This window comes from Pogonomyrmex barbatus, unplaced genomic scaffold (genome assembly GCF_055798465.1).
Source record: "Pogonomyrmex barbatus isolate J1 unplaced genomic scaffold, ASM5579846v1 scaffold1, whole genome shotgun sequence".
NCBI classification, from domain to species: Eukaryota; Metazoa; Arthropoda; class Insecta; order Hymenoptera; family Formicidae; genus Pogonomyrmex; species Pogonomyrmex barbatus.
The window spans coordinates 18657788-18683642 of record NW_028297098.1 but is presented as its reverse complement, the minus strand read 5'-3'; the positions used below and the strand labels follow the sequence as shown (position 1 = coordinate 18683642).

The following is a 25855-nucleotide window of genomic DNA, read 5'->3' as shown; positions in this document are numbered from 1 at the left end:
ATCGCTATAATTCATTCGATGCTGCTCTCAATTTTAATAGAATATTGGGTAGCACATGATTTATTCGTAATTTTATCGAAATTGAGCGCATTGTAAAATTTTATTTGCGGACAAGATTTTTTCTCAACGCTGCTTTGATCGTGCATTTTATCTCGATTTTTCATTACAAAATTTACAATTGGCAATTGTTAAATCGTGATGATCGACTGTCAAATACTTGCGCACAACTTTTTCTCATACGCCGAGTAAAAAAGGTACTATTGCAAATATAGATAAATAAATAAAGTTAAATCAATATAAAGACTCAAAATTACGCGTGCAAATAAAACATATCGTTCACCCACTCCACGGCAAATTCGGCCTGCGTGTGAACGATATCTCATATTACGCTACGATTATATGACTGACGAAGCCGTTGACCTCCTCCTCCTGCTCCCCCCTCCTCCTCCGCCAGTGTGACGAAATTTCGGCGTGGGCATACGACGATACGACAGCTCATGCCGAATTTCACTTTTCGACGGAAGAGCACGTGCGATTCGCTTCGGTGCGATTTTCACGATGGCGAGCCAGTCGACGGTGGTCCCGCCTAGCGAAAGAAGTTTCCGCGTGAATCGCCGACGACTACTAACCCAGATACGTTCCTCGGGGTCGTCGATCTTTTCCCTCCTCGGCAGGAGAACGACTGTGTACCAGATATATTAATTTCCTACGGCACGACCGCTTCTTGCACACGAATCGCAGTCGAATGTCGGCGTTTGCAAACTTTCGGAATAGTTCGTTTTCTGTAGGTCAATACTCTCGGATGCAGTATCTGAGCATTTCCGCGAGCGTAGGTGTCGTAACGAACCGAACCAAACATTTGGTTATTGCAATTTATTATTGTTATCGTACGTTAAATTTTAATGTTTTACTGTTTTAATGTTTAAACTAAATTCTAGTAAATTCATTCGAATAAAAGCTGACGAATTAATAATTCAACGTGTTTGCCTTACGCGATTGAATTAAAATTTATGTACAAGTAAAATATATATTGACAGATTTTATATTTAACTTCTTAATAATCTCTATAAATTATGAATTATGGAAATTTTTCTCTGAAAAACGAATATTTATCGAAAAATTTATATTCGTATTTATATTTAGTTGAATAAAATATTAAAATTAAAGTCTGCTTGCAAAGCAAATTATTGATCGTTTGGAAATATAAAATGTGTGATCGTGCACGAGACAAACGTTAATCTTTTTTGTTCCTAAGATTTTTCCGATTGATTTTCGTATAATTGATAAATATTTTATTCAGTTTACCGATGCCAAAGTTAATTTTCGCATTTCCTTTTCATTTCATTTACATATATACTCGATAGATTTGTGTTGATTCATAAGAAAAATATCGATTTTCGATTAAGTGAAAAATTGGGATGTCACGATGCCGCGTGGAAAAAAGCCGGAAAATTGACGGCGATGGCATGTCGCACGTCACTCGTGGGTTTCTAATCAGACGCGTAATAGCGGCCACCACGGATAGAAAACCGAATGTGAACCGGAAACGTCGTTTCCATGGAACTCATTCGGATCGAAGCAAGGTGTTTCGCCGCCTCCCCCTTCTCTGCACGTCTGTCGTTCCGCACACTCGTAACTGTTACTTTAGGAGTATATAACGGACCGTCCGGCATACGATATACGCGTGTTTATCAAGTGGATTGCGTGTGCGTAAAGATTGCGAGGAATAACGGGGAGAAATTTGTTTGCTACGCGAGATGTCTTCCCCCGCTACGCAATCATATCATTGAATAATCTGATTTGATAGAACACAAGATACAGTTATGTTTGGCTTTATGTAATTAAGAAAATCATAATTAAATTAAAAGTAAATATAAGTATGTATAAGTAGAACGTTTATTTCCGTAGTGTTCATTTCCTTCGACGTGTCCTTCGGATTCAACATCGATTGCGTTATTTTGCATTCTTGCAAAGTTATTTCAGTTGAATAATTTTGTTATACTTAATGTCAATCTGTTATATTTAAACGCCATTACAGATTTCAGTGTTTCGATTTTACAAGAAAATAAAATTAATATACGAATATTATATTAAAATAATGTAATATTATTGGCACAATCCTTTGCGCTTATTATATAAATTTTCTGAGATAAAATTTTACAAATGTATTTTATGAAAAATGCACCTAATTATTTTATATAGTATTAAAAGAATAAGATGTATTTGTTAATATGTCCAATCCAATACTGTTACTTTATCGAAAATGGATTAGCTCAGATCAGCTTGTGTGCAGTCGCATAGATGCTTGTTGTTGTCAAATTGAAGGGCGGAATAATTGAAATGCCACTGCGCGGCGAATTGCACGCGAAAAACGGTAAATTGTTCCACGGCAGGCCGGCGAGGATTCACTTTAATACAAAAGTAACGCGGAGTAACAGCACTTTCTACAAAAAGCTTAAACGCAACATGTCCCGGTTCAAAGCCTTATGGGTTATCGACCTCTCGCGCAGTCGGCGAAGCATCGACCTTCTTACAGACATCCAGACCTTTCTTAACCGCGGAGGACACGAAACGAATATTTGATGCGCCTGCTTAACCAGTTGTCTGACCTTCCTGGAGAATACGAAGTCTCCGGATTTTTTTTTTTCTCGTCATTCGCCATTATAGATACTAGAAATTAGCAGGCGCTAATTCAATCATCGGCCGGAACGAGTGGTATAAGTAGTTTTCCCTATTTTACAAAACAGGCAGAAAGTTTATGAAAATACTTAACACAAAATCTAGTTTATCTCATCATCTATAATTTGCGTGTGTCGAATTCTTACTTTTGTTGAATTAAATTATAAAAATTATATGGATTTTATAATATTTGCTATTCGTTTGACGTTTAAATATTGATAGATTAGAATTTTCTGTGAATAAAACATTCTTATCACGAAGTCGATTTAACGCCAAATCTGTCCGCTCGGACACTTCGTATATATTCTCGCCTATCGATAACGGTGCATCAAGCAGGAAACTCACTGAAATATTGAAGCATCCTAAGTATCGAGAAACTACCGGTTCCCTGTTGTCATTTCCTGTCACTTAAAAAGTTTTCCGTCGTGCCGCTGATGACAGCTACAATTTTGAATGCATGTAAAGAATCGTCTTAAAAATGATTTGTAGAAAAATTTGTTATTTTCCTGAATATTATTCAAATATTTTTTATGTTATAAAATATTATTAAAAAATTTTTTCTTATTTTAATTATCTATCACATATGTATTTTATTATCTATCACATATGTATTTAATTAAATTTTAACTTACACACTTTAGATTTTTAATTGTCTATATCCCGAAAACTGTTTCATTATTTTCGATAAAAAATATTTTAAACCGGAAATACAAGAATATTAAAAATCATATGTATATTGTACAATCTAAAATGAACAAAAATAAAGCAAAAGTCGTTATCACAATTTTTGCGTACAAAGAAATATAATAAAAATATGTACCTAGAAATATATAAATGCTTGAACAATAGAATTGTGCGCTTTCGCAAATTGGCCTATATCTTCATTTTGAGGTAGCTAGCGAAAAATTCCGAGACTTCGATTTCGGCAAATTCTCATTCACGGCGCGTAACATTGAAAATCTCGTTTTCCAGTCGGCCGAGCGCGGCTTTAAAGGCCGTCGTACCCGGCTGGTAGCAAAATGTAAACCGGAAAAGCAACGAGCAAGTGAATTAGCAAAGTGAGTTCGCGATTGCCACCACCTTCTTGTTCCCCTCGCACGGCCAACCTCACTCTTCCTGTACCCCACCCCTCAACTGTGCAAACTTCGTCCTTCTTTCTCCTCGGTCGTCACGGCACCTTCTCCATTCTCTCTTCGCCACGGATCTGAAAGAAGGTCTCTACCGGTCGTTGTCCCACTTGGAGGTCTACTTGGACTTGGACTTGGACCACACCATAGGCATGGTGCACTGAGTAACGAGGTTCCGATACCCCCATAGGGGACCCCCTTTCGCGTCTGCATATACGGGGTGTCCCGGAACTATCAACTACTTTCGTCTAAAGGTTCTTCAATGCACTTTTTTTATTAATTAGAAGCACCGAAGCCGTAGTGTCTAGATTTCTTTCATAGATTTCTTCTCATAGACAAAATGATAACGAAATTTTATACGTTAGTGAATTACAACAATTTAATTTGAAGTATTATTAAAAAATTTATTAAGAAATTAAGATTGCCGTATAAATTTTAATTTCCGATTAATTTAAATGAAGTGATAATCGTTTTGCAAGGTTTTAAAACATACTATTGCCATAGGAGTGACAGTACTCTATGTCAATGAATAAATTTTAATGCGAGCAGATTTAAATAATTTTTACCGCATTGAGCAATGCCCACTCTTAATATTTTCGTTATTATATAATGATTTCTTATTATGAAAAAATTTTCTTATAATTATTATACGAGATAAATATAGATGAAAAATAATTACAATTGCATCATACTTATAGACGAATATTATGTGATTAGACATAATTAATATGATAGTAATTAATAAACCAATTTCTTAAATTTAGTTATTTTAAATTTAATAATATAATAATAATATAATAATATAATATAATGAAGTGAAATTTCCCTAAAATTTTTATCACGAATAAAAACATAAAATGTATTATCTTGCCTCTATAAATTTATTATTTAATAGTATAATAATAAAAAATAATAATTAATGAACAATGGGGAATCGCTCTTAGTCGCATTTTATGTTGCAGTTTGTAAGTCAGCTCTTCACACTCTTGAGGATGACGCAAGGCGCGTTGAAACGCGAAAAACCGATCATCGCATCATAGAGAAGGCGCATCAGCCAAAGTGAATTGGGCGCACGAACGGTACCGGTGTATTTACTTGCCACGGCGACGATTGCACGGGATGCGCACATGTGCATGTATTTGCGTGATGTGAGATTTTCTAGCACGCGGATGTCTCCGTGATCCGCCCCTGCATACTGCCACGTTCCGGCATCGAAACCGAACCGACGGACGAAGCGCGTCATTCGCCTAACTGTACATACCTGCGCCTTGTGTATATACCGAAAGTACCGTACAGGTACATACAATGCCGGAGTGCCGCGGTCGTAAAACGCGTGAATACGTGAGGATGGCGAGTACACGTGGGCCCACACTATGCACGCGAGTCGCGAGTCTATGCGTGTACAGGTGCGTAAAAGCACCGTTGTACGCGGCGAAGAAGCGGAGGAGGAGACGCGTGGAAGAGGAGGAGCAGAAGGTGGCACGGCCAAAAGTAAAACCGAATTCGTTTTCGGTAAGGCTCGAGGCGGCTGACTTTCCTCTTATCTCTGGCTCCTTATCACGAGCGTCTTCCGGGTCTTCCTCGTTTGCGTGCCTGCATTTTCTCTTTATGCATATTACATAAGCGAACGATGTATATGCGCACGATGCGTATGATGTGCTCGCTTGTGCATTTTTATTCCGAACGGTAAGCGCATTTCTTTCTAGTTTCTTCCAGAAACTATATATTATATAATTTTAATCTATGATTTTGTTATTTTTGTAATGTCTTTTTAAAGACAGTTTCTCCTTTATTCTTCAAACCTATAGTATACTCCATGAAAAATCTCCAATATTATTAATCTTTATTTTTTTAAATATAGACTATGTTTTTTATTATTTTAAGTGACAAAAAGTTTTACAAAAAGTACAATTTAAATAATAAAATAATAAATTTTTAACATATTTTATATAATTTTTTAAAAACAAATTTTTATTCTGTTTTATCAAAATATTCGCATATATATAGTATCCAAAAATTTATGAAATTATATTAAAAAATATATTTATAGGTAAAAAATTATAGAATTATTATAATGTTTTTTAGAATATAAAATATACCTTTCCAATTTAATTTAAACGCATTTTCTATTATTAGAAGCAATTTTCAAACTCTCTTTTCTCAACTTGCTCTTATCAACGATTTTGCTTGAATTTCGGCGATGTCAGCAAATCTTTCCTTTCAGCTGCATTTTTATCTTGGAGAATAAGAAAACGCCACATGAAGTCAAATCGAGAAAATATATAGGTCGAAAACCGTAGACGTATTACTTTTTTCTATGAGTTGTTGGACAGACAGAGATGCATTCCTCTCTCTTTCTTTATCTATACAATAGTTGTTAACAAAAAATATTAAAACTGTTGCTTTTCACAGTTCTTATTTTACCCTATTTGATTTCATTATATGACTTCTTATTTTTGAGGTAAAAATATAGCAGATGAGAAAACAAATTTATCGATCTCAGCAAGGTTCAAACAAAATTCAAACAAACGCAGCATACACGCATAAGCAATATTGGAAAAAAATAAAAATTTTAAAGTTGTCAGCAATGGATAAAATGTAGAATTAATATATCGAGTTGAAAAATAATCATTTTGAAGAAAATTGTAATAATCAAATTCAATATCTTTTTTAATATATCTTTTAATGTATTTATCATTTTGGAAAATTTTGGATATTATCTCGTAATATCTCACAATAGTAATATAAATATATGTCAAATAATCTTTGTGACAGAAAAGATTAATTTTTATAAAATTATTTAATATATAAAATTAATCTCTCGAATGCCTTCTGATTTATAATTTCATTAAGTTAATACAATTTGACGTACATTTTGTATAATTATGATTACATATTTATAGTCAATATACTAACAAAAATTCATGATGAATTGTTTCATAAATATAGAAGAAGCTAAGAAGTTAACCTTAATTTGTTGGATTTTCTTGACTTTGAATTATTCGTATTTCTTGAGTACATTAAGGAAATAGAAAACATCGTTTAGTGTTCAAAGGACGACATGCCTGTAATTTACATCTGTGTTGCTCTTATATGCACTTCGCTTTTGCAAAGGTTCTTATACAATGGCAAAAGGAGAGCAGCATTTGATCAACGGATGATGGAAATGAGACAAGATGTAGTTCACTAATCATGATACGATGTCCTCCTTGAGCGCGTTATGATCGTAGATCAATTATTTCACGCTAATAAATGCCATGGCACAAAATATAATTTGAACAGTTTCGAAATTATTATAAAGTTATTATATTTATATATAAATAATAAAAAGTCTATAATTCGTTAAAACTTTGCGAAAAATATTGCAAACTTTTTGTATTTTCTTACATTTTTCTATTTTAACAAGGAATAATATTTTATTAGTTTGAATAATTTATATATACATAATAATTTATATATAAATTTATTTTTATATCCATGATGACGTTTCTTTTCGGTTTTTCAAGCAAATCAAAGAATGACTTCATTGCTCGAAAAAGAGATCAAAAATCTTCCCTGCCTCAGGATATAATAAATTGCCATTTTGTTCGGTTGCCGTATGCTTCTTCTCAGAATCGACTCCTACGAGAGAACACGGTGAACACGCCGAAATTGATCTCCTTCGACCGCGAGTACATCGACCCCCGCGACCGCCGCGCCGTTTCGCAAAAGTACAAGTGGAAACGGACGTCGGCCGCGCCGGCCTCGACGAGTAGTGCAGCTCGACGACCGGCCGTACGGCACCGAACCGCTTTCAATGGGGACACGTGATCGCGCGTACTCGTGGTCGGCCGTCGGTTCTTGGCCGCGCGCTCGCTCGCGGCGGACCAAAGCGCGCCTCTCTCTACTTGCTGGCGCGAGCGAGCGCACTGTCACGAACGACCGCTATATCATTTTCGCTACCGGACTGCGCGCCTCATGGTTCACCGTTCTCGCCGGTTGTTGAACCCGACTCTCTTTGCGCGCTGCATAACCTATTTTGTAATAGCACACTTCATGCTAACCGGCACACCAGCGCGGCATCCTCATTCCGAAATGGGCTGCGCGCGCTCACACCGCTCGTCATGGCGTCCTGCCAATTGAACCTGCATTTTTTCCTTCTTACCTCCTACAATCTTTTTCAAATTGAATAATTTTTTTATCACAGAGAAAAGATAGTGTATATTGAGGAAAATTAATATATATGAATATTAATTTTAAATACTAATTCTAAGTTTAATTTAATTCTGCATTTTAACTTTATTACTATTTGTTTTAATAATTTAAGCAATAGTTTTAAAATATAATTCAATATTATACAATGTTTTTTAATTTAAAAATTACACTTTTAATGCTAATATGTCGATTTTTATATTTTACATTCTTAAAATGTTATTATTTTTCTTATGTTGTTAAATAAAATATAAATTCGCATATTAGCAAAATTTGACTACGAAAAATAATTTTAAACATAAAATAATTAACTTTATTTTTTTATAAAAATCGATATATAACTTTAATAAATTTGCATGGCTACGAATCATTTGATTAGAATAAAATTAGTTTAAAATGTGTCTGGTATCGATGTATTTCGATTGCTAAAACAGAATATTTTATTTTTTTGCAGTTAACAAAGACAGAAACTGAAAATAAAACGGTTAAATTTTAAATTAAAAAAAAAATAAGTTACAAAAATATATATAAAACATAAAAATTAATATAATAACATATAATTATTTTAAATTTCTCTATCATATACGATGATAAAATTAACTTTTGTAATTAAAATTACTATAAGTATTTTATAATTGTGTTTTTTTTAAATATATTTAAATTTGTTTATAAAAACATTAATCCTTGAGATTTAATGGCTTTGCCTCTGTCATTTAAAAATTGTTAACATATTTATAATAGTAAGTGAACTTAAATATCATTTTTCACATATATCATTTTTCCATAAAGATCTATGTATGAATAACAGTTTCTTCTCTGAATTTTAATATTATTTATTGCTAAAAAAACAAATGCAAAAGATAATACAGAAACGATACAAAAGCGAAAATGTGAAAAAACAAAAGAGAAATTGATAAAACCAATTTAGAGAAGACTTTAAAAAGATGTAAATGTTTGGACATCCTTATTTGAGCTTCGGCAATGATTAGCACATGCGTTATAAAATTTTCTGGACAAAACTGATCACGTACTGGTTAGCAGCATGTGATACGTCAAAACGGATAAATTGTCGCAGACAGATAAAAACGACGGTTTTATTCGGATATTGTGCTCGACGTGGCATGAGAGAGTGAGGCAGGTCAAGTGTTTCTATATCTTGCACACACGTTTCTCGCTTTCAGGACGGGGTTATCGAACGCGCGCGAAACAGCCGCGAGAAAATTGAGACTTTTTATCAATGCGCGTCGCGTGAACATGAATTCCTTTTTTTCGTATTGAATAACGCGAATAACGAAACGCCGTAACGATGTATATCGTAGAGATTGAATAAACTGAAAAATTCTGCAGTGTTACATAAGTTTGTAAAAAAAAAAAAAAAAAAAACGAAAACTATTAGTTTACCAACGGAAACTATAAGTTTATAAAAATGGAATCTATTACGTCTGCAGAAAATTCTGAAAGTAGAATTTTGGAACGTTTGTTGATTAAATTATGGTCGATTTTTCCCAATTTGAAATATCAGGATGCTTGTGAGTTATTAAAAGCAAGAGATTGAAGTTTCCAGGATATTATTATGTTGCTCTTAAAATACGAACATACTATTCTCTAATATTTTTGTTAATAAAGTTAAAATATTTGATAATAAAATATAAAATATAAAATATTTGAATATCAAAAATATTTGATAATAAATGTCAAATTTTTTTTTTAAATGCGAGTAATAATTTCTTTTTTAAAATTTTCCCAAAAACAAAATTGTCGCTAGATTTCTGAAAAAAAAAACCTGAAAAAAGTTATTCGAATCAAACTTAGTCATCAAACTAGTCATCAAAATTATACTATCATTACATAATATATTCTCAATGGTTGATAAGACGAGAAACGTTATAACTTTGTTACGCCGATAGATCCCTGTAATCGTTGCGAAAGAGATTAAATAACGGAGTTTATGCGTTTCCGCATTGAGCGGCTCGGAACTTCAATGTCAATGTCAGTCGCCCTTTCACCTTATATAACGAACGAGCGCGCTGACTCGCCGCCGAGACTCGGGCATATTATCCGCTTAATGCAATTCGAATGCGCACCGTGAAATACGACGAAATAATTCCACTGCCTGTTTTGCAGCTCGCCGAAGAATCAGGAAATGCGAAAATTATGCGCTCTTGCGCGTCTAATCCTTTCTAATCCTGGAATCTTCTCCCCGCACCTTCCTCTCTCTTTCTCTCTTTCTCTTCCGTCTACTCACAGCTGTATCCTGTTTCGGTCGGTAGCCTCGACTAATTGTCTAGCAAGTGTAACATTATACGACAGTTAACCGAAGCGAGCTATGGTCATCTACGGCTTTTACTATGAGAACATGAAAAGATTTTTTTTAATTTCTTTAAATTCTCTTTAGAGTTTAATAATTTTGTCGGAATGTTCTCATAAATTATAAATATAAATTTGTAATATAAATTTGTACATAAAAAGATACAGTTTTTCTTCGTTTTTTTGAAAATAAGTGCTCCTATGTTGTTAGAATTGTTATATTATAAGATAAAATATATATCTTAAAATTAGTTAGTAATTATTGACAAAAATAATTGACACACATAAATAAAAACAATTACGTTAGTTAAATCTGTCAATTGCAGCGAAACTTATTTATTTAATCTTTTTCTATTTCCTTTATCGAGAAAGAAAACTGTATATAATAGAAATTCTATTTATTCAAAGTAAAGATACGAATTATAATTACGGCTTTAAATATGGTATGGATTTGTTGATATCAAATTATCTAACTAGACTCTTTTTATGGATTATCTAATTACTCATATACGAATTATCTGGACTTGATTAATCGGATAATAATTATCTCGGATATTTAATTATATGAATATGTAATTGAAATCCTTTAATTGATGTTTAATAGATTAAGAATCTTTCGATTTTGTTGAAGAAGATTAAAGCGGAGTCGCAAGTGAAGTATGTTATTCGATTACTTATTGGTAAAATCAGAGAAAGATAATTTTTTTTTTTTTAATCCTTTACCCAGTAATCTCGCTTTTTTGAATTGCGAACAAGGCTCAGTTCTCCCGTTCCATCCGCGTATATTCCAGTAGCGTTTGCGGGTACATATCCGAGAAAATGGAAATTCTAAGAGGTATCTTTCTAGGTAAGTGTACCTCCTCCGGTGCAGCGTAGCGATAGTAAAATGCATTTATGGCCGTGGTGAGAGTAAAGGATACATTCGTGATATGAGTCGCGTATCGCCTGACGAACTAAATTTAGCGCCGTTCCGAAGACGGACGATTAACTTTTCAGCATTGACAGTGGAAAAAGTTGGCAGCCAGCCGAGAAAAGTAGGTAAATCCGCGCTGTGAAAAATTCCCCTCGCGCGGCACGATCCCTCGCGTGGACCATTTTCATGCGACGCATCTTATTTCGTCCCATCTGATTTCGCGAGTCTCATTTACCCCCGAACCCCATCGTACTCATCGTTTGTCACGACGTCAGAATCGGAGAAAATGCATTCGACGATAACGGATCCACGGACTCGTTTTTATTCGCGCTCAAGTGTCGCTCGCGTATCTTCCTACTGAATCGCTTCCTGCTTTATAATCTTCTGGTTTTGTGTACCCGCCGGTCGCAGCGGGATCACGCAGGTATTTCATCCACTTTGCCGCGAACGTACGTCGGCTTTAATTATCATCGCGTTTTCGCGTATTCACGGAACTTTCGAAAGAAGAAATGGTCCTGAGACTACGCGCGTAGAAACCGCACTTCGTAAACTTTGCTCATCCTGATAAAATAATCGCGAAGTTGTTTCCGCGATCTCATTCGTCGAAGCGCGCGACGTAAATCCGCTTTAATTCGACCAGCCGCGAGTGGTTCACGTTGAATGCAAGTAAGATATATATTGAATAGCAATCAAGGAGGGCTTGCCTTTTGTTGGATTAAGAAGCGGGATGAAGAAATGATTATACAACCCAAAGTTTTATAAGAGGAGTATGCCTTCTCATCGACGGCAGCTTTGCTTTGATTAAATCAAAAGAATTCCGTATCTCTCGTTACTGAATTTCTCATCCCACGGTAACGTTACCGGTAACGATTTATCGTCACCTCTCATTGTTCCGCATGCGACCTTGATACATCAATAATATCAATCTAATTGTAATCGTGGAATATAGGATAGACGTGCTAATTGAAATCTTGGCTTAAAGAAAATGCGAGCGTTGTATCTTTGCAGAATTATCTCCTCGACAAATAGAATTCTATACATTAAACAGTAATGACATGTATCGAAAAATACATTGAAAAATTTAAACAACAGAATATTACAAGAATTTTCCATACTTTTTTTAAAAAAAAGAAAATAGTACTTAGAAAAATAATCATTTTTTTTTTCATAAATCATTTTTTCATAAATTTTTGAACTGTTTACGTTCTCCAAAAATTTTTTCAAAATAGTTGCAGCTATCCGTTGTATGTAATTTACGGTATCTCGTACATAGTTAACTTCGGTAGCGTATTATCAGAAGATCTATTGTTCACCGACATATCCGTTCCAATTTGATTCCAATTTGTGTCGTCGGGAAGAAGGGACAAGTTTTACTACTCGCGCGCGGCTCATCGCCGTCGCTGGGCCGACCAGCAAGGCTAAAGCGAAGTGAAGTGAAGTGAAGGGAGGGAATCTCACGGCTGACGGCTGGCCGTGACTTTACTTAACTCAGCCGGCACTCGGGCCGGAGCAACGCGTCAATGTAGAACGGTCATTGACTCCTCGGCTCGCGAGCCTCCTATATACGCGAGCGCCCGAGTCGATTCCACGCCGCCCGAACCTTCTTTCCCATCCGCGGACATCATCCTCTTGCTGTCGGACACCCGGTACATTAGCGCGCCGCACGGCTCGTGATACTTAGACGCGCGATTTCGATGCGCGCTTTGACCTCCGCGATTCGATTCTTTACCGATTTACTAATCATCTAGATCGCAAATTCAACACATTACACACAAGTGGTATAGAATTATCATATAAATTCTAAATTTTCGGCATCGATATTTCGGACTCTCATGTTTTTTCAAGAGAGACTTTAATCTCGCACTATTTGAATTCAAATCTAAGCAAATAAAATGAATTACAAACACTTACGTCAAAATGTAAATCTCCAATTTTAAATATAGACTGTTAAAAATCTATCTAATTTCAATCTACCGAATTCAAACGTTTGTGTATTTCGAATTTATCGAATTTTATAAATTTTTTCCGAGCAAAGGTTAGTTACAACTTTCAAAGTTTAAAAAAAAAATTTACGTCCACGTTTTATATAACAGAAAATTAATGCACACTCGGTAATAAATGTCGATTTTTGAACGAATTGTTACCTCTGAAATAATTATTTTACAATTTAACGACGATCGATGATACACGCAGCGCAAATTCAAAAAAGGTTTTGAAACATCGGTAAACAAACGAGGATTTAACGATCCGTTCTTACGATAAACACGATATAACTCTGCTTGCGTATATTTCGAGATGCTGACGATCCGAGGTGCAGTGCTTCGCACGGGCGGCGATGGGAATTTTATCGCGATGAATTCCGCGGGTTGCGGCGTAAGTGAGAATGAGGAAGTGCGCGTAACGATCATGTATGACCGTGGTGCATCAACGCGGTATCGTTTTGTCAAGTTGAATTGACACATACTTTCACTGGATTCCCAAATCTTAACTGTTCAGTTATAATGAAATTAATGACGAATAGCTGCGTCATCGTCATCAAATTCCAATTTTTTTATATGAAATTTTTTGATGACAAATGATGAAATAAATCTACATTGAGATACTTTGTCCATCGGAATAAATGAATCATAAAAATGAATCATATGAAAAATAAAATAGAAATCATAGTATTTAATTAACATTTTTTTGAAATAGTGTATTTTGTAATCATTTCGCGACGACAGGAAACCGAGACACGAGAATGTCGTCTTTATTTTGAAAAATTGTCTGTGTTGAAAATTGTGTCTGTTTTTTTCTTCATTTAGCGAACACTGATCTTTTCGCGGATGTGCCACATAATTATCGTGCCGACGCGATTTATTTGTTACGAGTTGTGTCACATCATGTACAGTATGACTGACACGAATTCAACTTAATTTCTATTGTACCTGAATTTATCTCCTCGTACCGATCATACGTATTAGGGCCGCAGGTTCATGAGCGATTTAGCGGCACCCGATAGCGCAAATGTAACACTTCCGAGTTCAATGTATAGAGAAACAGAGAGAAAGAGAGAGAGAGAGGGGGGGGGAGAGGAAGAAAAAACAAAGAAAAAGAAATTACTACATAAGCATTTTTTATACAATCTAAATCAAAATCATAGATTATGCTTAGTAAATTTCGTAGTCACCCTATAGATAGCATAATCGGGGTTATGGTACCGCGTAATACTTCGGAGAGTCTAGCTTGCGCGCCGCAGAAAATGCAGGCCGAGTTTATTGCACTCCGGTCGCCGGGAGAAAATTTGCACTAATTCGGCGTGTCTTGTCCGTTAGAGCCTTCACTGAGAATGAGAAAATCTTCCTCAACGAAACAAATCCTTTTCTAAAATAATGATGACAAATATAATTTGAAATATCCATCGACCCAGCAATTTTAACAAAATTTTACGTTATTTTAATGAGTATGGTTTAAAAATGATAATTAAGATTGTCGCTTGATTCTATATAAATGGAAATAGATAATAATTATGGAATCTATTTGCTAATTACATTTTACTGTTGTACAATGGATATCGTATTGCAATATTCAACACGTTGGTACACTTAATCGAAATGAACTTTAGCTCTTTACAAAATCTTGTAGATCTGTTACAAGGATCTATTACATCCCATCGAACTGTGCAATTTCAAATAATGTTAAAATTCCCATGTACTTCGCCATTCGAAATCGTACGCAAGATGATGCATTTCAAGAATTGCATTAGAAGAGACACACTTGCTTATTGAACATAACGACAATACGGCATCACGTCGAACGGGACACCCCGTATATGTGCGACGGACGGTCATCGTTACGGTAGCGCGTAATACTTTACGGTTCGGCGTGTGTATTATCGCGGAATCGTGCAGGACAAGCGTAATTTTTGCATGGAAAATGGCGCTACGGTACTTTCAGCCTCGCCGCTCGCCCGCGGCGCGGACGACGAATCTAGGCTAGGCCTAGGAACGACACGGTCATCGACCACCCTTGATTTTTTTTTTTCTAAAGACGGAGAAAGCCGCGTCGCAGCGCAGTCCGATTTCCCGTTGATTAGATTATGACACCGTTGCGGTATGTGGCGCCAGACGAAGTACATATCCAGAAGACACGCGTGAATTAACTTCTCGAAGATAATAGCGGATTTCAACTGTGTAAAACAATTTGCAGCTGAATCTTATCCGCGTCCTCAATAATCACGTCCGATGAATCTGTAATATTATTTTAATTATCGATATTTATGTCAATTTGAAGAAAATATCGCGTTTGCCAGAACATTTATTTTCCTTCCTTAATTTTGGCAATAAAAACGTAACATGTATATTCATTTGGAAGCAATAATAATTCCTATTAATAAAGATAAAAGATAAAGATAAAATCTTCATTATATCGATTTAATTGACCATCGATGATAGAAGCAACATTGATAAATGAAATATCGACGAGACGAATCGAATGATGCGAGATTGGGAATATCTCTCGATCTTCGGGTGCTTCACGGACACGCAAGAAAGTACGGATCTTTTCGATCAGTGCCCCCCGTACGAAAAGTGCAACGACCGTTCCAATAAATCGACCGTCCCCTCCCCCTTCTCTCTTTTTCCTCTCTCTCTCTCTCTCTCTCTCTCTCTCTCTCTCTCTCTCTCTCTCTCTCACCTCCACCTCTCCTACCCTTCGCCCCACCTCCCGTCCCAAAATGATTACATATACGCAAGTTCGCGGTGACCGCGGCTACGAACCGCGGCTACGGATACCGTTATGTCACATTAGTAGGCACCTGCGAGCGTTATTATCCTCTCCCACAGCGTGCCATTCTCAAAATCGAAAAGCACTTATCCTGTAACACGCGAGAAAACGGTACCGGCTATCGACATCGACCAAACCGGCATCTGAAAATATCCTAGCGTGGCATTACGCTCGTAGGACATTTAGACGTTACAGCGTTACGGGACGAAGGATGTTGAATTGATAATTGAAACCGGTACAATTCCGGGAAAATTGCTCGATTTGCGATGCTATATGCGGAAAAACTTCGCATGGATTTTCACGTTTGCATCTTCGATAAATGCAGAGATTATTCTGTCGAAATTATATTTGCAAAAATTTGTAAAAACGGTATACATGCCAACTTCTTATATGTTTTAGTAATAATTTCTTAAATTATTATACATTGAAGTAAACACAATTGTTTGCGAATTTGTGATATATAATAATAAAAAAATTGAAAGTATCCAATTTAAATTCACGTTATTCTGATAATTCTTCGTTAATTATAAGTTCCTAATTTCATTTTTCACCTTTAATTGGTTTTAATCAAAATTGACTAATAATATAAATTGTGAAATAACACAGGTTCTAAAATTATAAAAGGGGAATTATAAAATAAGAAATTTTTGAAAATTTTCTTTTCTTCTTGATTTAATATGCGATTGATACTGAAAGGCAAACGAACTGTAACTTTCAAACATAGAGTTTATTTTGCATATTTATAATGGGGGGATCGAAAATGTACGCCTGTTTATATATATCCTTTAAATATACATTCGTTAGATAGCAAATCGCGTTATTTCTTATGCATTAATTTCTTATATTCGATATACCAAATTATATTGATTTTAAATATATCATAATTAAATATACTAAATTAGAAATTTGTAAAGTTAATATAGTGACAAGTTTCATAAATTATTCATATTTAAATATTTCAGCTCATAATGTTTATTTAAATCTATCTATATATTTCGGAAAAGTTTATATTCTTCTATGTTTGTATGTATATATCATATTTTTCAGCAAATAATTTTTTTTTTAAATTAATATTTATAATAATTAATATATCTATATATAAGCATAACATATATGTTTTTGCATAAATTTTTTCTCTACTTTGGAATTTTATATAACGTCCCACGAACTATATAGAAAAAAATTATCGGATTTCCTGACAACTCTTTTCTATCTTGCTATTATTAAATCGTACTGCGCATTCGATAAAGATAATTCTCTTCGTACTTCTTGAAGCGACGTTCGATAGGTGGGCTGTGGATACAAAGGACTCGTTTCCGCTCTCGACTTCCTTTATACTTCGTAATCCTTTGACGCTTTAACAATTTTCCACTCCCATTTTTTTTTCTTCTTCATCTCCCGCTTCCTCTTTTATCACAGCAGGATTGTGTTTCAAATAGAAAAAGCGTTATACTTTCTCAAGCTGAGATTTTCCTTGATTGAAATGAAAATTATTGAAAATTTTGTTTCGACCGTAGAAAAAGTGGGGAAGGGGGCCCGCAATACACCGTTATGTCATATTAGGAAATACGTACGTTTAACGGTGTTTCTTCGCACTCCTTTCGTTTCTATGACAGATAGATGGTCCCAATCGTTCGCTTACAATTGTGAATCGATGTTACATTCGGCTAATGACTATATATCAAGATACACGATAAGTATCGCATAAAAAATATTATATTTATTTCTCTATAGAAAAAAAATCATTGTAGGCATTTATAATTCGTAATTTTGTATCGTCGAGGCTCATTGTAAAATCTGGATAGTCACAAATAATTATTTTTAATTCAATTAAGAATTCTATTTTTAGTTCTTAAATTGACTGTAGAAAATCATAAAATGGGAAAAAATGGGATAAAATAGGAAATCATTATTAAAATATTTTTTAATAATGATTTCTCATTTTAGCTTATTTTCGAAAAAGATAATAAAAATAAATTATTTATCAATTTGTTGTGGCTAGATATAAAGATATTGTTTTGTTTGTGTATTATTTTATCTTTAAAATATCGAGATTTCTATGTCAGAATGGAAATCATAAAATTATTGAGATGATATTTTAATATCGTGTAAGATATTAATTATCTGAAAAATTTAATGACTTTTTTAATATTTTATTTATAAGCAATATGAAGATTACAATTATTAGCTTTCTTTGTAGAATCGCGGATAGATTTCGTCGATAATGTCGGTTTCGAATCCTATAAAGGAAAGCAAAATATATAAAAATTGAATGGAGAGTATCACAATATTCTCCGCAAAGTACGAACTACGTTATTGCTTTTACCGTTGTTTTTTTTTTTTTTTTTTTTTCAAGACTTTCGGCGTGGTCTTGGTACCGTTAGGGACACACGGAGGGACTCTCGAAGAACGAGCGTGAAGAAACACTTTCTGTATTCGAAGAGCATCTCCCGTGACGTAACGCGTATATCGAAGGGTTCAAAGTACTCGGGACTGCCTCGTATATATTCATTTTCGTTCCGCGCGATTATGCTCACCGTTTTATTCGACTTGTTTTGCCGACGTCGTCCCGATGGACCGTTATGTAAAATTGCGTAATTGTCGGGTTTCGTTGCTGCATTGTTGCTAATTTATTCATTTTGTTTTCCGCTTGCCAATACGTTGGTGTTGTTAACCGCGAGCGATCGCCCGGAGACTTATATAAAACGAATAAGTTAATGCGGTTTGAGCGGATTAACGCACATTGGTAGTCCCTGATTTATTTATCACGATTTGCATCGTAATCGTTTCCCGATGAAAACGCGAATGCACGTATTAATAACGAATAAGGATGGAACTTGCGCGCGTTTAATTCGATAATGATGGAAATATTACGCTTGTCAGGATTAGTTTTCGAAGATAATTTTAATGAGATTACCGAACGTTTATCATTATATCAGTATATTAATTCAATTCGCTATATGTTATATTGCAATGGCGATATAATCTCTTATATCTGCGTTCTACAGATATAAATTTATAGGAATTTAGCGCTTTATACTTTGGATCAATATGATCGATCAATAGTTGAAATACAAGAAACGTTCGTATTGTCAGATATTGAAAATGGAAACTTAAATTTGATTATCAATATCGTAATTATAAAGAATACATTACGGTGACAATTAATCAGATTGTGTACACTCTCGGAATGCTAATTGTTTTATGTATGTTATTGAAATATACCGTGTAATAACTTTTTATTATGAAATCACTGGAAAGCACTCCGTTATCGTAAATTATTAAAATCTGATAACTTGTAATCGTTTTTATCAAAAACAAATAGCTGCTACCTTGTTATACCTTGTTATGTTTTCTAAATATCAGTGATGTAATTTGAAATATTTATCAAGTATAAACTCCGATTGTTATGTCGATCGTGATGTCGTGTCCGTGGACACGATTCTATTAAAAAAAAAAATAAGTTCAAATTAAAAATTTACACAAATGTTACAAAATGGCAAACTTCAAGAGAAATTATTGACATCATTTAAATTTCATGGAAAAATGTAAGTTAATCTTTTTTAAAGTGTATCGATTTTTTTATTGTAAACCATTTTCCCGATCGTAGATTTACGATTGCGCTGTGTCTTGTATTCCAAGATCAGGCTATAAGATCGCTGATTTGTCGTGGTACTTTTGTGTCACATACATCTTCGAGCCCTCCGAACCGATATTATCACACAATTGATCGAACTTACCTTGCGACGTGTCTGCCTAAGAGCCGCTGGATCCTCTCACGACGAACTGTCAAAGTTCACACGTTGAAGTCACTGACATATCTCCAGTCCGGCGATGTCCGGCTGGATGTAATCCACCATCTACGTAGCGTCAACCGATTATATTGTATATTGATTATATTATATTGACAATCGTAATTCACGTCTCACGAATGTTTCCTCGAATTCTTTGACACTGAAGTATCGAATATCAACCGGCAAAATATCAATCTCGTAGGGACAATGTCACAATGTTTTGACGTATATCGGTATATCTCATTCGTGATGCACCACTCAAGAAAAAAATTCCCTCAGCTGTCTATGTTAGTTTATTATCGTTACTGAACGTTTTCGCACCCTTTTGCGCGCGCTGGCCGGTTACCACGAGATGGTCGAACTGGGAGTGCGGCTCTCTCGTAATCGTCCGCGTCAGGACTCCTCTCTCTTTCTTTCTCTCTCTATCTCTCCTCTCCTCTCCTCTCCTCTCCTCTCTTTCTCTCTCTCTCTCTCTCTCTCTCTCTCTCTCTCTCTCTCTCTCTCTCTCTCTCTCTCTCTCTCTCTCTCTCTCTCCCTTTCTTGATCCGCGCCGGCAGTCGAGGACTGCCTCGTCCTTGACGTACGGTCGTGTACACCGTGATGCGGAGCCGCGTGGTTCCAACTGACGAGTACGAAGCGGGTAAGGTGAGTCTAGGTGTCTCCTTGCCCGTGTTCTCGCTCTCGCACGTGTGCGTGACCCACGTAGGCAGGCCACAAGCGGGCGGACGGGCCTACGTATGCGTGCGTATCGCAATCGATGTGTGCGCGCGATGTGTGCTGTGTGCGTGTATTACACCGGGATGAGGGGACCAGCGAGGGGACTAAGGAAGGAAGAGGAGGCAGAGCCGCGATGACGACGATGGGCTGTTGGTTGTTCTCTCTTCACGGCCACGCGGTGAACACCTCGCACTGCCTCTCGGCTCCTTCGTTGGTTCGTTCGTTCGTTCGTTCGTTCGTTCGTTCGTTCGTTCACTCGCTTGTTGGTACGATCGTTCGTCCGTTCCCTCTTTTCCTCCTCCGCGCCGCGTTGTCTTTCCTCGTTCGTTCCGTCCAGGTTGGTGCTCGCCGCGGCATACAGGCGGTTATTCGTTTCGTTCGTGCGCGTACGCCGGCATTCCCCATCGACAGAAGCAACGGTACTCTTCCCCACCCCCGTTTCAGCATCGCTCGGCATCGAGTTCTTCTCTCCCGTGTGTACGCTATCACTCGCCTCCTTCACCTTCTCCTGCACTTCTTCCTCCTCGTGCTCGTCTCCCTTTCGCCTGCCCCTCTCATCTTTCTATTTCTTATCACCGTATCTTGTATCTCTCTGATCATCGCGATATTTTCTTTCACGCTTTGCTGTTTTCCGTTTTCTTTTTTTATTCGTAAGCGAAGTAATCGAATCTTCCTGTTTTCATCAAAGCAAATTTCTTCTATTTATAAGATTTTATCCTGAGTTCTTATTCATTTTCAATTGCAGGATAAGATCCTTTCAAATTATCATTTGAAAGGATAGTAAAAATACGGAGATGTTAAGAATAAGAAGATTCAAGATTCTAGACTTTCATTAACATTTAAACTTTGAGAAACTTCCTTCGCACTCATCACCGCCTCGCTTCGTTTCGTTCTTTGCTCCATCTTCTCTTCGGCTCTCTCTTTTCTTCTGTGGGAGGTGACTCTCCTCTCTCTTCATCCTTGTCTCTTATCTTGTCTTTCCTCTTCTCTTACTTTTTTTCTTTCCATCCACTCTTCCCTTCCATCTTCCTTACTGTCTCTCTTTACCTCTTTTCCTCTGTCTCTTACCTTATCTTTCCTTTTCCTAGTCTCTTTTCCATGCGTTCCATGCGCTCTTTTCTTCTTTCCCTTTCCCTATCTCTCATTTCTTTTTACCGGTCTTCTTCACTGCGTCTTCTCTTTCTTTCTTTCTCTCTTATATGTATTCCGTCTCATCCTTTATTTTGTTCTTCTCCCTGTCTGTTAATTCATCCTTTCTCTTTTCTTTTTCTCTTACTCTCTTTACCTCTTACTCTGTCTCTCTATCCTCCTCTCTCCCTATATCCCTCTATCCCCTCCAGCATTTTCCTCTGTCCTCGTTGGAGTCTACCTCGAACGTACACGCGTGTGGGTCTCTTCTTCCGTCTCCCTCCTTATAAACAGCGAACGAGTATGCCTTCCATGTTCTCTGGTTACTGACCTCCGAAAATACGATCCGGCCGATGACCATCATCATATTTGCTATGGATTTTATTTGATTTTATTTATATATTTCTTCAAAAAAGATACCGCATAGTGACTGTGAGCGACAACACTCTCTCGAACGCCCGACATACATTCTCCATTTTTTCTGGTTACTGACCTCTGAAAATACGATTTCCAGCATTATATTTATATCGATTTTGCCTACGAGATTCCACGGCGAATGGCGAAGCTTCCTTGAGTGTGTGCCATTAGTCCCGGATATCTCTTAACGGCTGAGGGACAACGACGGAGAGTCTGATGAGACGATGGAGATGACCGATAACGACGGTGATCAACGTATATTGCGGTTTTGTTTTTAACTATCTTCCACCGCGCGAAAGATGTGTTCCTCTCGATTTCTGCATTTCCGATGATCGCTGTCGATCGATAAAGATCTTTGTTATAATCAGTATTCCTGTTGTTGTGTGTATGAAAAAATTATCTAATTTCAATAATTTTAAATTTCTAGAGAGTACGTCGATGAATTATATTTTACATTTTAATGACTAAATTGTATAAGACATTATGTTGAAATCAACGTATAGCTTCTACTCAAAATTTAGAGAGATACAACCGTATATCGGACGATCTGTTCCTACAATATTGCCACAAATTTGTAACTTTGCAATTCCATGCTTCTGTAATATTTCTGCAATATTATACCACAATTTGTAAGAATTGCCGTATCGTAGCTGAGAAATACTATGCTATACAAATCCGGTCGTCACGATCACGATAAAGCCACTTGTGCCGATCGAAGATCGTCGATTTTGTTCACATTTTTTGCGTTGCACAAAAACATCAGCTTTGCCAATGTACGCGCGGATATAGAGATATGGCTATGCTTCATCGGCATCTGGCGAGCTTCGCGTTCACAGACTCTCCTATCTGGCATTGAAGTCTCCGGAATCGACGCCTACGTAATTCCTCGCGCAGCCGACGAAACTGACTTTATCCGATTTACAAATCTATACGATTGTCCCGAGTTGCGTAACACGTACGAGGCAGTGAGATCATTATACTATATAACCGCACACGCGGGATATTTTTATTTCAGAAGTAGCATAAATTCAGTTTTGAAATATAATGAATTTCAATTAGACATTGACATAGCATTAGATCGGGAATTAGATTAAGAAATTGGCGTTTCTTAAAGCTAGATTCGGTTTCCCTGGAATCGAATATTTGAATAATCGAAGATCGAATTGATAAAAGTAATTACTTTTTGCATTAAAGAAATACCAAATTATGGAAGAATTAGGAATTATGACAGTGTCAAATATATGTTAAATATATAACTTTTAAGCAAAGTTTTTTTTAACTTGTCAAAATCATAAATTAATTTTAATTTGTTTATTAAATTTGTAATGTAAGACATACATACTTAGCATGAAAAAATATGTGAAAAGCATTTATAAATTTTAATCTTAAGCAAGCGGATAGGCAAGTACACAATTTTTAATGCAAGTCCTATGCTGCTTTGAAGAGATTTAAAGTGATGATTTAAGGCAATTCGTAGCCACCGACATTTCGCATCAATCACCATCCGGCAGCACTTTGGGTGGCAGGAATAAGATAAGTACTCGTGGAAGAAGGATGCAATCAGAACAGGAAATCGCACGGTAACGGAATATCATTCAACATAACTATTCAGATGGAATATCTTTGCTTTAAGATGTAATTTCTCGATATTCTTTCGATTCTAATCAATCTTTTAATGATTCATAATTAAATTTTGGATTATATTTTATTAATATAAGCTTAACTTATTCAAAAAATAAGATTGTACGATATAGTATTATCACATCGAATGAATGAAGGTGGATTAAATTAAAATCAACTCCTGCATTTTACAATAAAAAAATAGATATCTAATAATAAGATAATAGATAAAAAATAAAAAGATAGATATCTAATGATTAAAATTCTGAAAATAAAGGTGCGTTTTTATTAGAAAAAAAGTCACATCTATTAAGAGCTGCTTTTTTATCAAAGAATAGAAAAAATTACGTTGAATTAATTAATGTAGATAATTAAAAACGCATTATGTTTACATAACTTTCTAAACAAGAAATAAGCAATATAAAATGTTTACGATTGTGAAAGATATCAATCATATAACTCAAATTTTTGTTCAATCAAATATGCAATATACATATGCATGCGATCCATAGCAAAACTAAATTTATCTGCTTATGAAACGTAAAATCGCGCTATACGGCTTTTGCCGAGGACCAGGAAGGTTCCCTCGGAAGGATTGCGTAAACGGGGACTTAGATACTTATCGCGTTCGAATAACGGTGTTGCGGATGAATTCTGTAATGTCATTATGCGACGTCATAGGGCGAACTTCTGTAGTGCAAAAAGTTAGACAAAATAGCTTGCCTCGAACGTGAAAACGCTAATAGGTGAGTTCTAGGGAGAAGGTGGAAGCGAGCGATCGCCCGTGCCGTGCCGGAGCGGGTAACCGGAACGGAACGGAGCGATCGCGAGTGGTTACTGACCTCCAGAGTCGAGCACTCTCTTACGCTTGCACTACTTAGCTAACTTGTCGTTACCGCGTGTATTGCGTATGGCGCGCGGCGGTCACGCTGAATCGCCACTTTTCACGGGGATACCTTCACCTTGGGTGCAGTTGCAGCATCCGCGACTCGCATAGTTTCTAATATGTTTTTATCGGATTGCAAAGTGAATTGCCGCACTACGTGCGTTTTTTTTTTAGTTCCTAGATATCCAGAACGTTGCGGAATTTTCCGGATGCAGCCAAAAAAAAATTGAGATATCGAATAATGTTTCAATTATTTCGAAATAGTTGAATTCCGTCATTTGATTGACCGTTGCATTTGCCTAAGTTTGATTTATTCGGCGTACCCACATTTATCTAGAAATTGGTACGTTACGATTTTATAAAAAACGACACGTAATAGCTAACAGCATTTCCTCATTACGAGCTGCAGCGCAATGAGAGGAGCGTCCGACGCGCGTACGAGCGAGCTCGGCGTAGCGCCGCGCCGGGCTTTGCCCGTAGAGATCGACTTTCGAACGGAACTCAAATTAAAATCACGTTTGCGGAATCGGGCGAAAAAAATGGCCGATTTCCTTCGGCAGCGCTCGTTGTCGTTGCCGGTACTCGTCGTCGTCCGCGAAGCCAGGCAGGCTCGCGAGAAGCGCAAAGTAAGACACGACCGGCGAAGATGGCCGGCTCGACGCCTCTCGAGTTCGTTAACCCCCCTTGAAAATACTCTCCTTACAACACGTCGTTACGTCGTTGCACACGCGTTGCGCGTGATTCTCCGGCTCCAGGATGCACTAGTCTACTTCGCGCATCACCGTCGCTGCCGCCGCCACCACCGCCGCTCCTCTTCGTCCTCTTCCGTTTCATCCTCCATCTACAGAGGCGGACCCCCGCGCCGGTTCTCCGCGTGGTGAGCGCGTGAGATACTTGGACACGTCTTCGTCGGCTCGCACACTTCACGTGCACGTATCATTAGAAAAGCCACTTCACCTACATCGAAGCAGATAGGATGGCTCTCTCGTCGCGTCTCGCTTTTAGATCGCCGCGGAAGAGCGATTACGGTCGCCATCGTGCGCGGTCACCATCCTCGAAGGCGATTCTTTCCTCGAGCGATTCGAGCGAGCAAGCGAATGACAGAAAGAGATTGCGTTTTCAATTATTAACTAATAATTCGTTAAATCTTAAAATGCGATTTTTTTTTTATCTTTCGGATGAAAAATTTGCACATGATTTTAAAATAAGTGATCAGTTATCTCTCGAAATGCGGATTACTTCTCTTTTGTATAAAAAAAGTTTTAAACATTTTTATGCTTATGTTAGTGGAAATAAAAATTATTGATTTTAA

General features: G+C 36.5%; 2 protein-coding genes across 2 annotated transcripts in view; one reads left to right on the top strand and one right to left on the bottom strand.

The window, feature by feature from the left end:
- LOC105425348 (protein FAM76A) overlaps positions 1 to 15613 on the top strand; it is a 37372-nt gene extending 21759 nt beyond the window's left edge. Inside the window, exon 7 of the mRNA XM_089085121.1 lies at positions 4769 to 15613. The gene's annotated coding sequence lies outside the window, so the exon portion shown is untranslated. The remainder of the gene's footprint in view (positions 1 to 4768) is intronic.
- Positions 1 to 20210, bottom strand: part of Blimp-1 (PR domain zinc finger protein 1) — a 37989-nt gene extending 17779 nt beyond the window's left edge. Inside the window, exon 1 of the mRNA XM_089085115.1 lies at positions 19722 to 20210. The gene's annotated coding sequence lies outside the window, so the exon portion shown is untranslated. The remainder of the gene's footprint in view (positions 1 to 19721) is intronic.
- Between the last annotated feature and the right edge of the window lie 5645 nt (positions 20211 to 25855).